This window comes from Strigops habroptila, chromosome Z, assembly GCF_004027225.2.
Source record: "Strigops habroptila isolate Jane chromosome Z, bStrHab1.2.pri, whole genome shotgun sequence".
Taxonomy (NCBI): domain Eukaryota; kingdom Metazoa; phylum Chordata; class Aves; order Psittaciformes; family Psittacidae; genus Strigops; species Strigops habroptila.
The window spans coordinates 60,853,418-60,868,654 of record NC_044302.2 but is presented as its reverse complement, the minus strand read 5'-3'; the positions used below and the strand labels follow the sequence as shown (position 1 = coordinate 60,868,654).

The 15,237-nt window shown below is 38.4% G+C and overlaps 1 long non-coding RNA gene across 1 annotated transcript; it reads right to left on the bottom strand.

The window, feature by feature from the left end:
* Positions 1–2,948: 2,948 nt before the first annotated feature.
* Positions 2,949–13,876, bottom strand: LOC115601209. Its single transcript, XR_003989261.1, has 3 exons — positions 13,860–13,876; positions 5,050–5,055; positions 2,949–3,032 (listed from the first exon to the last, which is right to left on the bottom strand). It is a non-coding gene; the product is annotated as an uncharacterized LOC115601209 (long non-coding RNA).
* Between the last annotated feature and the right edge of the window lie 1,361 nt (positions 13,877–15,237).

Here is a 15,237-nt window from a genome sequence, read left to right as displayed (position 1 = left end):
CTTGCATAAGTCAAACAGTAGCTTACAGTCTAGTTGTTATACTCTTATGATCTACTTCCATGAGTTCTACTAAAATAATTTAACCCACAGGGATCTTATTGTTCACACCATTTTGAAATAAAACAGGAATCATCTAGAAGTATCTAAATACTTCTTTTGCTCTGTAAAACTGAAGACAACTGTATAGGATTGCTACGTGTACTTTTATGGGTACAATGTTCTGAAAATAGGAATCTGAATAGCATAACAAGGTGTCTTCCATATATCATGTTGGAACAACTCCGATGCCCTCATGTGGGAAAAAGATATTTTAACACCTGACAACTAGGCTGAAAATTCATGCTAGGAAGCAAATGAAACCTTGAACCTTGCAGCAAAAATTTGGGGACAAGATTTTGCTATTAAGAACAGAATAAATTTTATTTCCATTTCAAATTGATCTCCAATATGCTTAAAAACACATACACACACAATTATTCAATGCAAAAAGCCTTTCAGAATCTTGAAAAAAATCAGGCAACAAACACGTAAAATATGCATCATTCCTATGAAAGGCCTTACTTCCTGTAATTCCTTATCGAAGTGTCAGGCTCTAAGTATTCTGAATTATATTTTATTTATCTATTTAGCTAACACTAGCTTTCAGTAGTGAAAGAGTCATTAATCTCTCACTGCTTACTTCAACCATCAGTTCTTGTAAATATGGTATTTGTGAGGTGGAAGCCCAAATGCTGTTTTTAGAGGGTAGGAGAGTAATTATAGAGGGAAAAACAAATTCTGATTTTCTTTTGTTTTAATTCACTTACTTCTATGCCCTAGGTAGAATAAAATCATTAAACAACCTTGCATTTTACTGATTGTCTGTAGCTTATTCTTCATGACACACTGAACATGAATGAAAAGTAGATCTGTTGAAACTGATGATGTGTGGGCTTGGAAATGTACCATTACTACATATTTGTACTGAAATTATGTCAAGTTGTTTCAGGAATAACCTACACTTCTAGACATATTACAAATGCCCAGCAAAAAGAATTCCCTATGTGTCTAATACTTCAGAATATGTGTATTTTTATGACTTGACTACATCAGAGCCTGTGAAAAGGAAATATACAAAGGTTACACAATTTAAACCAATGACCATTCCTTGGACTTTCTCTCCCAGACAGCTTCAATGAACATTATTATATTCCCTATGGAATCCTTTTATTTCTTTTTCCATGATAAAATGTATGTGCAAAAAATTACTTAAAGATTTTTTGTTCTTTGTTTTTGTTCTGTTAAGTGATCTGTGAACAGTCTGTTTTCTGAGTATATTCATTGTTTCACCATAAACACTTTATGGGACAATATCTGCCCAAGGATCTACTGCAGCCTATTACTTTGGTTACTTACTATATTCCTTTGACTATCTTTTTATTCATTATTTGTGCTGGGTGACTAAATCACACAAGTCACATGGCATTGTTTCTGCTTGCCAGTTACTTGACTGAAGAAAATCTTTGTAAAACAGGAGGCAGATCATTTCAGCATGAAAAGCATATTCCCAAACAAATGTCATTGGGTTTATATGCACATGAATATTCTTCTGAAGAACAGTAGTTCCTCAATATTCATATAAACAAAAGTCTTTCCAGAGCAAGTGTTTGCAGCAAAAACTCAAAACGATAAACAGAAGCCTACATTTTGCCCAGGCCAAAACCAATCAGAATTTTAGGCCATGAACATACTTTTTACCCTGTTACTTACTAGCTGTGGTCTCTTTGCTTATAAAAAGCAGACAAATGCAACACAAGAAAGATATAATGATGCTGCAACAAGCAAGAGTATACACAAGCTCTTATACACAAGCTCTTATACACAAGTTTTCAACTACTCATTTCAGTTCTCATTTGTAAGGAGAAGGACAGAGGACCATTAAGGTCCTTTTTTTCCTACAAGCTGCATGATTTCTCATTTGAAGAGATGCTAGAGTTAGTAGTGAGTAGCAGGTCCACCAGCAAACTGCCTGGGGTAGACTGTACGAATAGAAAGCAATTGGGCCTACATAATTTAAACTTTTACAATATCTCCCACATGTTTTTATGTTTAGATGCCATTTATCTAATACCATTGGAAGACTCATCTCTTCAAAGGATTATGGTAGACCCCACCTTCCTGTGCATTGAGAAAGAGATAAAGAAAAAATTTAATTCTGCTCCAATGACCAGAAGACTCAGATGTGGCCTGAAAGGCAGCCTTCAAAATATCACACCCTTGTTTCCACATTCACATAAGCTTGTAAAAGTACTGTATGGCCAGGGCTGTATTCCTCTGTGGATTCATTGTCAGGCAGTGAAGCAAACTATGGATGGTAAAAAAATTCTTCAAATCAACAAGCATTCTAGAACAATGCTATATGATTATCCCTTTAAGAGTAAACATTGGCACTGCCGTAGTTAAATTCCAATAGATCATTTAGTATGTATCAGGTGGGTAAGGCTAGGGGTGACACATATACATACAGAAAGATCAATGAGCCATGCTAGTTAATTTGTCATGCATGGTTCATTCATCACCATCAGTGATATTAAGATTGGAGACAGCCTGGGCTGCAGTAATCATGCATTCACGGAGTCACAGTCTGGAGAGAGATGAGACAGGCAAAGAGTGAGGACCGTGAGTTTTAGGAAAGCCATCTTCCAGCTCTTCAAGGAGTTAGTCAATAGGAACCCCTGGGAAACTGCCCTCAGGGACAAGGGAACAGAACAGAGCTGTCAGCTCTTTAAGGATGCTTTCCACAGAGCACAAGAGCTTGTGATGCCCAGGTGTAAGAAATGGAGATAGGAAGGCAAGAGGCCAGCATGGATGAGCCAAGACGTGCTGGTCGACCTAAAGGGCAAGAAGAAAATGCACAGGCAGTGGAAGCAAGGACAGATATCCTGGAAAGAGTATAGGGACACTGCCCAGTAGTGCAGAGATGGGGTCAGGAAGGCCAAGGCATGGCTGGAGCTGAACTTGGCAAGGGATGCAAAGAATAACAAGAAAGGCTTCTGCAGATAGGTTAGCCAGAAGAGGAAGGTTGAAGAATGATGAACAAGGCTGGTAAACTGGTAACAATGGACAAGGAGAAGGCTGAGGTACTCAACAGCTTTTTTGCCTCAGTCTTCACTGGCCCTCTCCCCACATCTCTCAAGTGGATGAATTGCAAGGCGGGAACTGGGGGAGCAAAGTCCCTCCTACTGTAAGAGAAATCAGGTTCATGACCATCTGAGGAACCTGAACATACATAAGTCTATGGGACCTGATGAGATCTATTCCAGAGTCCTGAGGGAATTGGCTGATGTAGTTGCCAAGCCACTCCCCATGATATTTGAGAAGTCATGGCAGTCAGGCGAGGTCCCTGGTGACTGGAAAAAGGGCAATATCACACCCACTTTTCAAAAGGGTAGAGAGAGGACCCGGGGAACTACTGACCTGTCATCTTCACCTCTGTGCCGGGGAAGATCATGGAACAGATCCTTCTAGGAGCCATGTTAAGGCACATGCAAGACAGGGAGGTGACTCAAGCCAGCATGGCTTTGCCAAGGGCAAGTCCTGCCTGACTAACCTAGTGGCCTTCTATGATGTAGTTATTACATCAGTGGACAAAGGAAGGCCTATAGATGTAGTCTATCTGGACTTCTGTAAAGCCTTTGACATAGTCCCCCACAACTTTTTTCTCTCTAAACTGGGGAGACATGGATTTGATGGGTGGACTGTTCAGTGGATGAGGAATTGGCTGGATGGTTGCATCCAGAGGATAGTGGTCAATGTCTCAATGTCTGGATGGACACCAGTGACAAGTGGCGTCCTTCAGGGGTCTATACTGGGACCAATACTGTTTAATATCTTATCAACAACATAGACAGTGGGATTGAGTGTGCTGTCAGCAAGTTCGCAGATGACACCAAGTGCAGTTGACACCCCAAGGAAAGGGATGCCATCCAGAGGAATTTGGACAGGTTCAAGAGGTGGGCCCATGAGAACCTCAGGAAGTTCAAAGGGGGCTAGTGCAGGATCCTGCATCTGGGTCAGGGCAACTCCTGGTATCAATACCGGTTGGGGGATGAAGGGATTGGGAGTACCCCAGAAGAGAAGGACTTAGGGGTACTGGTGGATGAAATATTGGATATGTATGACCTGGCAATGTGCACTTGCAGCTCAGATGCCAATTATATCTTGGGCTGCATCCAAAGGAGTGTGGCCAGCAGGTCGAGGGAGGTGATTCTGCCCCTCTACTCTGCTCTGGTGAGACCCCACCTGCAGTACTGCGTCCAGCTCTGGAGTTCTCAGTACAGGAAAGACATGGACCTGTTGGACAGGGAGCTGAGGAGGGAGACAAAAATGGTCAGAGGAATGGAGCACCTCTCCTAGAGGAAAGGCTGAGAGAGTTGGGGTTGTTCAGCCAGGAGAAGACGCTGGGGACATCTTATTGCAGCCTTACAGTTCTTGAAAGGGGCCTAAAAGAAAGATGGGGAAAGACTTTTTAGCAGGGCCTGTTTTGGTAGGACGAGGGGTGAGGTTTTAAACTAAAAGAGGGAAGATTCAGCTGGACATGAGGAAGAAATACTTTACAATGAGGGTGGTAAAACACTGGCACAGGTTGCCCAGAGTGGATGTGTCATCCCTTGAGACATTCAAGGCCAGGCTGGATGTGTTTCTGGGCAACCTGATCTAGTCAAAGATGTCCCTGCTCGTTGCAGAGGCATTGGACTAGGTGACATTTGAAGGTCCCTTCTAACCCAAACTATTCTACAATTCTACAATTCTATTCTATGCTCTAGTTTTGAAGACAGGCTCTCAAATTCACAGTGAAGTTCAGAAACTTTCAGTACTCAAGCTGACTTTTATTTAGCACACTTTTTTCTGGATAACTACCCAGTTTTAACACTAGGCCTCAAATATCCTCAGAAAAAAGATTGTTCCTTACTCCTACATCATAGGCAGGTCCTCACCAGCTTAGGACAGGTTCAAGGATCACAACAATGACCCATAGCATTCCCACATTACTTTCTGTCAAATTGGAACCTACAGCTCCTTGCTTACAAGCAAGAGTAAATGTTAGGCTCCTCATCTGTTAAAACTATCACTTTTCTCACTGAACAATGCAGCATTATTTCCCTAGATGTAACACTTTTTATATTTACACATTTGCTCTTTGTTGCAAGTCGTATGTTTTTATTCTATCTTTGCACAATGCAAATACTTTAGTGGAATTCTGGACTTTGAATTTTGAGCAGCTGAGTATTATAAATTAGACTTTAAGAGTGATAGCAAGTCTTCACATATTTTTGCAGATAAGTTACACAGTAAAAGGATAAATTTGGCCTGGAAAGATATATTCTCACCAACAGCACTATGTAACTATAAACAAATTAGATATGAGTAAGAGAAAACTACAGTCTTTTAGACATCTGTGAAATAAAGCAGTATATACTGCATATATTGGATAACTTGCTTCATATTCTGTATGGAGATGCATCCTGTGCCAATAGAGAAGAAGCACTGTAAGCTTGATAAACAGCCAAAGGACACAGCTATAAGAAAGTTCATGAAATATTAAATGCAAGATAATTAGCATATGTAGCAGAAGAAGGACTTAGGTTAGGACAGCTAAAAAGTATTTTTGACTGTGAAATATTGTATGATTAACTAAGAAACTCAAATGTGGTGATAGGAACAGAGTTGTGTCATGAGAATAAAATGTCCAGCTCTCAATACACTTCAGTATTTTCATTACTAATGGGACAGATTGTATGATTAATGTTGATGGTGTTCCCAAGAAATAAGATTTGAAGTTGGGAAAGACATCAAATACTGTAAAAGTCAGTACTGGAGGATACTAATATGTAAAATTTCAGTAAAAGCAATAATATTAACATTTGTTATAAAGATAACAGCTAAAGCAGTTACTAGGAGAGGAGAACCAAAAGCAAATAAATTGGGAACACAAGCTAGTTGGTAGCATTACAGATTTGTATGGAGCAATATAAATGGACTAAAAATAAAGTAATATGAATATACTATTGCAAAAATGTCAAATCCTACAGTGCTGTATAGTTCTAAGAATTGTGTAACAAACAAATAAGCTAACTATTTCATTTTGGACTGGTTAGATCTCAGTCTAGAGCAGTAGATTCAACTGTGGGTGGTTCATTTTTTATTGCCAAATGCTAAGGCAAAAATAAGAAATTTGGAGCATTCAAAGAAAAGTAAGACACAGCGTAAACTATATTGAAAATATGGTACAATTATGTTAAATCTTAAGTCCATGGAAGATGACAGTGATGATGCAGTAACTACTAGTGCATAAAGGAATATTCTAAATTGAAGACAATCAATTATTCTCATCAGCCAATGATGATGATACAAACATTATCCTAAATACTCCATAAACAGAAAACTTATAACTGTCAGTGCTATAAGATTCCAGGGCAGCCTAGGGGAGGTGTGAAGTTGCCACCTGTAGAAATCAGACTGGGCAAGAATTGGTCTATAAATTACTAAATCAGCAAACACATTATACTAGGCTTATCACCAATATTCTGTTTTCTTAATGGCAGTGAGCAATGACCGATTTATTCATGATCCACAAGTGCATTGTTACAGTTGTAAGTATGCTAGTGTTTGCACAGTCTGTGTGGAAAACTACTAGAGCAGCTAGTTTGCAATGACATGTCAGTACTACAATACACTCTTTTTTTTTTGTAAAATAGAGCTAACCTATCTTAAGCTACATGGTGACAAACACTTCTACCACAAATAAGCTTAAAGGCAACATGCCAAAGAGCAGTAGTGAGTTTAGTTTCCAAACGACATTAACAAAGAAATTAATTTAGTAGGGTGCATTGAGAATTAACATATTGACTTTGATTATTAGTGATAGATAGTTATTACCTGCCTAACTCCATGTGTGCTGTGCTGAAAAAATATTTCAGAGCTCACAGAGCTCAACTTTCAACAGAACAGGAATATGAATCAGTTTTGGCTCAAAGATCACTTGAACTGCTGACCAATGATTCTGCTTTGATGTACTAGCCTTTAGATAGAAGCGTGTAGCACGAATAAGTTAATGTCTTTCAAAAACAAACAAACAAAAAGCTTCCTGAGCTCTCTAAATCATTATTCTGAACTTCTGCATCTTGGAGGGGTTTTGGACCATGGTTCACTTTGGAAAAGGAAGGAAAACCAAATATTATTCATGTTTCTTAAGGTCATCATCACCTACTTGCCCCCTTCAGTGTTTTACTGAAGAGTCTCACTACACTTCCTCAGAAGCTCATTGAAAATTCCCATTAAAGAAAAGGTGAAAAAGAAAGAAAGCAGGGTTTTTCTTGCTATCCAAGCCAAGTCTGAGATGAACACTAGAACTAAGCGTGAATACAGACTGATGAATAGCCAGTCAGAAGTCAGCACTGTTTGGGAAACACTGTGAGCTGGCAGGAAAGCACAACTGTGATTGGGTTTATCAGGGTCACAGAACACAAAACCAGTAACACCCAAATCCATTCTTTCCTATAGCGCTGCATCTGTAAAGCTACATCTGGAAATCCAAGTCAACAACTCTTACAAGTACCAGCAGGTTTGGAATAATTTTCTTAAGGGCATTCCATACAGCTAAACATGAGCAGCTGGCTACCAAACCACTTCTAAAACTGCTTGTTTGGAAGATTATCCCAGATCAGCAGTCCCACTGAAGTTTATAGAAGTAAACCTAATTTTAATTTTAATCAATGAACTTGTTTTTACACATTCAAAGTCAAATACACCCAAAGCCTGAAACAAGGAAATAAAATACTTTGGCAAATCATTATGAATTAAATGCCGAAACTAAAAATAAAACCAAAAACAAAACCAAACAAAAAAAATTAGATGTAACACTTCTGTAGCTGCTAAAAATTTGAATAATGCCTGTTAATAGAGAGTTCATTTTTTATGCTGTGTGCAAGTGACAGTCTGATTTACAACGTGGATCAGACAGTTTGCCCAGTAGCTGTCCCTGGATCCTAGTCTCCCTAGTTGCCACATGTGTGCTTGAAGACAGATGAATGAGCATGGACAGACACACATGGACAGACACTCACAAAGTTGGCCAGGACTCCCCTGGTCCATATCAGACTCCCATGTGCTCTCATCCTTAGAAACACAAGATTACTCTCACGCATAGTTCATTTGTTTATATTAGCGCTGGCTGCTAAATAATGGCTAGTATTTCCCTGTTCATATTTCCAGAGAGAACATTTGAATGTTTTGAAAGCTTAAAGTAGTTGTTTAAAGTTAAATATAAAGATATAGAAGGATTCTTTTAGGCCAATGTCTATTTTATCAGATGGTTTATAAATTATCCCAGAGATTTACGCAGTCTCATTAGATACAGTTATTCCTTTGCAATGCTTGACTAAAATCCAGTTATTGTTCAACTCAGTACTCTGAGTTTGTCTTAAGTAGATCACACCTGACAAACAGCTTATGCTTCAGAATTCTTTCCAAGAGACAAGTTATAGTGTTACTGAACTGTTGCTGAACAGTTGGTGGTTAACAGGCACCAGATAGTTCCAGATTTAAAGTTAGGCTGTTGATTGCAAATGCAGCATTTCTTTTTTCAAAAGGTCTACAATTTGATTTGATAGTACCATTGACAGAGCATTTTCATGTTCCAATTTAAGTAAAACCCCTTCCAAAAAAAGTGCCTGCATAAACTTTTCAATAAAATTAGTGATTTCTCAATCAGGAGGTCATTTCTTTCATCAGTTGATTGTAATTTTATTCTAACGTCTGAGAATACCCAAGGTCAAACTAAAAATCAAATAAGTGAATTTTTTCCTCCAGTGAAGGGGAAGAGCTTCCAGTAATGCTGATAAATCTAGTTGCCATTTTTACTTTTTGTATTGTTTTACATTTTTATGATAGTTATTACAATATTTTATAATATCACATTTTATTAGTTTTTTCAATGCTTGTGGTATTTACACTCATAGGCTTTTATGCTTACATCCCAAGTAGAGTTGTGCATTTTAACTTTAAACATCCCAGAACAGTAACTCTAATTAAAGAGGAATGTATGGTTGACATTCAATAGCTCTCTGCAAGAGCTATTGAAGTCTCGTATGAGGTACGGGAGTAAGAGAAAGGTGGAGAAAGGGTTCTGTTCCCATCACAGAATATGCACAACTCATAGCAAAGCTCCATAGAAGTGCTGATAAAGCCCTGCATCAGATGTCCAGGAGAAAACAAAAGGCTACTCAAACTATAGAAATGGAGATTCCATAAACCAGATAAAATGAAAAGTAAAAGTTGAAAGGGAGTGAGTACATTTCTTCCCTTGATAGGCTTCAAAATATTGCCTTTAACCCCAAAATTAGAATTGAGTGAATGAAACAAAGTAAAAATAGAATCATAGAATCATAGAATCATAGAATAGTAAGGGTTGGAAAGGACCTTAAGATCATCTAGTTCCAACTCCTCTGCCATGGGCAGGGACACCTCTCACTAAACCATGTGACCCAAGGCTCTGTCCAATCTGGCCTTGAACACTGCCAGGAATGAAGGATCCACAACCTCCCTGGGCAACCCACTCCAGTGCTTCACCACCCTCACTGTAAAGAACTTCTTTCTTATATCTAATCTAAACTTCCCCTGTTTAAGTTTGAACCCATTACCCCTTGTCCTACCACTACGGTCACTAATGAAGAGTCCCTCCCCATCATCCTTATAGACCCCCTTCAGATGCTGGAAGGCTGCTATGAGGTTTCCACGCAGCCTTCTCTTCTCCAGGCTGAACAGCCCCAACTCTCTCAGCCTGTCTTCATACGGGATGTGCTCCAGCCCCCTTATCATCCTCGTGGCCCTCCTCTGGACTTGCTCCAACAGCTCCATGTCCTTTTTATGTTGAGGACACCAGAACTGTATGCAGTACTCCAAGTGAGGTCTCACGAGAGCAGAGTAGAGGGGCAGGATCACCTCCTTCGACCTGCTGGTCATGCTGCTTTTGATGCAGTCCAGGATGTGGCTGGCTTTCTGGGCTGCGACTGCACACTGCTGGCTCATGTTAAGCTTCTCATCAACCAACACCCCCAAGACCTTCTCTGCAGGGCTGCTCTGAATCTCTTCTCCACCCAGCCTGTAGCTGTGCCTGGGATTGCCCCGACCCAGGCGTAGGACCTTGCACTTGGCTGGGTTAAACTTCATAAGGTTGGCATCTGCCCACCTCATGTGCGTGTCAAGGTCCCTCTGGATGGCAAATACCGTAATTATAATAGGGATTTCATGTTTTCTTCTAGAATTTTTATTGCACTTTGTTCTGACACAGTGAAATGCTATACTGATGCTGGCATTGCACCTTATTTCCATTCTGATGTGTTTTGGTTTTCCCACCACAGTTTTCACAAATGAATGCTAAGACCCTTTTTCATTACTCATTTCTAGAAGCTAATATCCTATGTCCAGAGGAAACAGCATCCCTTAAATATAGAATAACAATGCTGATGGCACTGTTTATACAGACCATCTCACATGAGCTACCTCTAAGGTAAAATACAGTACTGGCTTTTTGTATCTAATTTCATACAAGAACAATTTAGCAGTATTTAGTATGTGCTTACATATGCAACTAAAATCTTGTTGACTATTAGAACAATACCAGTCCCTGTAAAACTCTGCACAGTCCTCAAGTTTTGCCATCCTAAAGAAGTCAAAGTCATGATCTTTTTCTTTCCTTTTTAAGCTTTACCTTCGTAGTCTTCAGCCTTTTAATCTCTCAAAAACCTTCTTAGAATCCTACTATGCCACATAGAAAAGACATCACCAAGAAATACAACCAAGCAGTAAATTTATAAAAACAAGACTTCCTCCACTGCTAATTAAAACATTGTACTCCCTACCAAGTACAGATAAAAGGTAAAAGGAGTTTGCTAGCCATCTAAAATGGCTTTTTTATGGGAATATTCTACAGAAGAGATGCTTTCAGCTAATACCTTATCAGCACAGTCACAGGAAAAAAAAAAAATGTATTCCTCAATATCATATACAACATCAGTTAAGAAACAGCCAGATGCTTAAACAGTTAACTAGCTGGATGTATGCGACAGCTGCTTGTGTTTGCACACCTCTGTATCAGGGAGAAAACAGTGATCTCCAAGTTGCGTCAAAAACTTCTGATCGAGCACTGCAAAGGAGTGACTATAATCACAGAGTAAGGTATATTGTTCACATTACCTCCTTTATAACAAAAGCAGTAAAACATTTCATAGCAAATGAAAATCGGGCTTTATTTCACCAACCCTGGAAGATTCCTATGGTAGACTTTCAGTCTCTTCAGTTTATAATCCTAGTTTAGGCAGTAACTAGTTCTCTTTAAAGTCTGACTATTCTTTACATATAATCTTTTACTGCAAGCTTAGATTATTTTTGTCTGAATTAAACATATTCCTCAACTAATTGCTCTGCTATTTGAAAAATCATAGGATCTTCAGTAAGGAAATGTTCAAGTCTTGAATTGTGTCCAATAACCAGTTAAGTTTAAGGAAAACCAGGGAAAATTTCAACTACTAATGCAAAAAGGTTAAATTCTACTGAATTCACTTTCCATTTAGAAAATCAAAACTCAAAAGTGGACCAGTCCATTCATTACCCAAAGTTAAGGTGGTTTAAAAACTATAAAGTTATAGCATATACCATCAAATATTAAAAAAAGAAACAAATAAACCCCACAAAAACCAGAAAAAACCCACCAAAACCCCAAACATTATTTAGAATGTACACATTATTGGTCTGCATTTGTATAAAAAATGTCAGCACTGGGCAGAAGGCAGATATCTCTAAAATCATGTGAGAAACCTCTGATCAAGAGAAAAGAATTTTTTTACTAATGATCTTATTCCTAAGACAGTGCATCCTTGACATGCCACATAGAAAAGACATCGTCAAGAAATACAGCCGAGCAATAATTTTATTAAAAGGAGCTTACTGGAGAAATTACTCACTGCCGAATTAGAAATCTTACTCTGATTTTATTCAGCGTTGCGTTACATAGTTGATAATAAAGAAAGCCATCCCACAGGAATCTTGAAAGCATGCCTTTCCACTTCTAGTACCAGTTTCCTCTTCAGATTTAAGTACTTGAAAAGGTAACAAGTGGACTCCAATTCCTCCCCAAAAGATCATTTTTTCTAAATCTATGTTAGAAAATTCCCCCCAAATTAACTACCGGTTACTCTTTAAGATGGGTTTAGTTATCTCAAGAAAAAAAAAAATCTCCCTGTTCTAACATCCACAAGGCAAAAGCCAAAAAGGAACAAATGTAAAAAGCTGGTTGGAAAGCATTTGCCAATCCTGCTCCCTTTTCTGTTCTGTAATTCTAGATGATGCCAACAAATGCACATTTGTGCTATGGTCACAGCATCTGGAAAAACATGCAATGGCTCCCAGCAACATGTAAGCTTCCAAAGGTATGTTTTGCCATTGTTCTTGTTTAATTATGCAGAGATAAGGAGTTCAAAAGGCCACATTACAACACATCACCTTAGCAGAAAGCTGGGGTAAGATGTTCACATTCAATCCTTAACAGTAAGTTTAATCGCTCAGTGAATTCGTTTCCCTCACGCAATTAGCATCATTGTGTTTTTTATGACTGTTTATTAACTTTTTTTAGCAGAACTTCAGGTTCCCATGCAGAGAGATCTGGAAACTCAGTTATGTTTCAGCCAACAATGACCTCTAGGCTTATGTTTTGTATTTGGTCCACTCGGAACCCAAGATTTGTTTCTCTTCCACAGAAATTAACGTTATCAATGTATAGATGGAAAAACTTGATATAGATGATATATAATCTTACAGGCTGGAAAACCAGTAGAAGATCTGATGTATTTTCAAAATTGTCAAATATAATTTTTACTTTAAAGCATTTTGCAGGATGAGCCCTATATTGCTGTAAAGGTTAAATATTCTTACCTTCGCTGGTGTGAAAATTTTCATCAAAGTTCTCTTCTATTTTAGACGTACAAAGTCATATTCACACAGTTCTGTGTGCAGAGTTGATTGCATCTGGTTGTTAATTCAGTGTCTGCTTTACAGCTGATGTCAAAAGGGTCAAATTTTTGTTCAATTTTGCAGCCAATTATGTCTTCACAATTCATTTGAGAACAGTGAATTTACAACTAGAAATCACTTTTCAAAGATGCATTGCTTTTGCAGGAAATAAACTTCTCACTCTAATGGTGATTCTACCACATTGACTCCCAAAGGCTTTACTTGCCAGTTTAGCAGAGAACTTCAGGAAATCCTAACTCTCCACAAATTCTCCAGACACATCAAAACCAGAAACAGTGTTAAACACCACATAATCCTGCAGAACTTTCCACCTTAGAAACATTCAACACCTTTTTGTGTATCACTAGAAGTCTGACATAATTTGACCTTTGTTCCTCATCAATACTGCCAAATATAGCAACAACATTTACTTGTTCTTCTGGAAAATACTAGGGAAGGTCAGGGAAGTTTTCTGTTTTTTTTGTTGGGCTTTTTTTTAAGAAAATAGATTTATTTATTCATGTTCAATGATATTCTGGTACCATGAAAAAGAAATACGTTTAGAAATAGACTTACTAAGCTTTTTTCTATTGTACTCATTGAATTAAAAAGTAGTACAAATTCAGAAACAAAACCCCATTAAACTGCCAAAATGAAGAGAAGGAATACGGGAGGTTGCGGATGCTCCATCCCTGGAGGTATTCAAGGCCAGGTTGGACAGAGCCTTGGGCCACATGGTTTAGTGCTAGGTGTCCCTGCCTATGGCAGGGGGGTTGGAACTAGATGATCTTAATGTCCTTTCCAACCCTTACTATTCTATGATTCTATGATTCTATGATTCTATAACCTGTAATACACTGAAAAAAAAAAATTAAAAATTACCAGACCTCCTCCCAGAATCCAAAATTTTTGGGGTTCAGTTTGCAACAGGTGATGTTTGGAAGTAAAACGAAGATTTTTTTCTGGAGTAGAAGAGTATTGCACAGAGGAACATGTAAGTCTTTTTTTGGTTATCCAACCCATCTGATCTCTGTCTATTTTCTTTTAATATACTCCATCAAATTATATTTGAAGGTCATTTTACTTACCCTCTACTGCTTTTACTCAAGGTAATTCAAGCAGCTGTCCTTGTTCCAGATCACCTGTTGCTGAATCACTACTAAAATTGGCTCTTAGGTGTTCCTTCAAAGTTTGTCTGTCTAGAGAATCTCATAAGACTTCAGCAGCAGCTCCATACTGATTGGCAACTGTATTCTTTTTCCACATTTACTGCACGGCAGTTACCAACCAAAGACAGAAATACAGATTATTTAAGAAGAAATTGTTCATCTTTTCTTGAAATACCGATTCAGAATACTGACCCTTACTGAGACAGTGGTTGGCATTTTGCACCAGTGGCCACAGAAATCTGGTGGAGCATGAAAGCCCTTATTACCCTTTTTACTATGCCCAGTGATTTGTTAGAATCACACCAACAAGGTATGTATCATGCTTTAGTTCTAGGAGCCTCCAGCCTGCACAAATTCTAAATCTTAACCATATTATTTCTCAGTCACATGGTGTTTTAGTGACTTGCAGAGATGAAACATAGCTATTATATTGCACTCACAAAAGTTGCATTTCAATACACACCATGATGTCTTAAACACTTGTGATGAGCATTTATTAATCACTTCACTTTCTTTCCTGAGAGCCAGCTCTGGTTCCTTGAGACTTTGCACCAGCAATTTTGATTTTATATGACTTCCTTAAGCAGCTGACATTCCCCAAGTGAAAAATAGTATCTTCTTGGACCAAGCTGACGTTGTTTTCCTGTAACATCTCAGCCCCTACCACGTAGAAACTAAGCATACTGATTATACCTACAGCTATGGAGCTTTTGAAAACTTGAGTTAAATCTCCTTTTGTGAACCATTCCCATCAACAGTATTTGTTAGGATTCTGTACCTCTCTTACACACCGAACCATTTGGCGCTAAGATCAGCAGCATTGCCTAGTTTTCATTCTTAATATTGTTGCCTCTGGCTCAGAAAGTGTACACAGAGGATTTAATTTCTATAGCCATATGTTCTCCAGTATTGCCACCTCTATCTATCTAGCAGATACTTTATCATTTAACGGCCTAATTTTCCACAGATCTGAACACCTGCATCTTCCCTCAAAACAGTCCACAATCATACAGTGTTTATA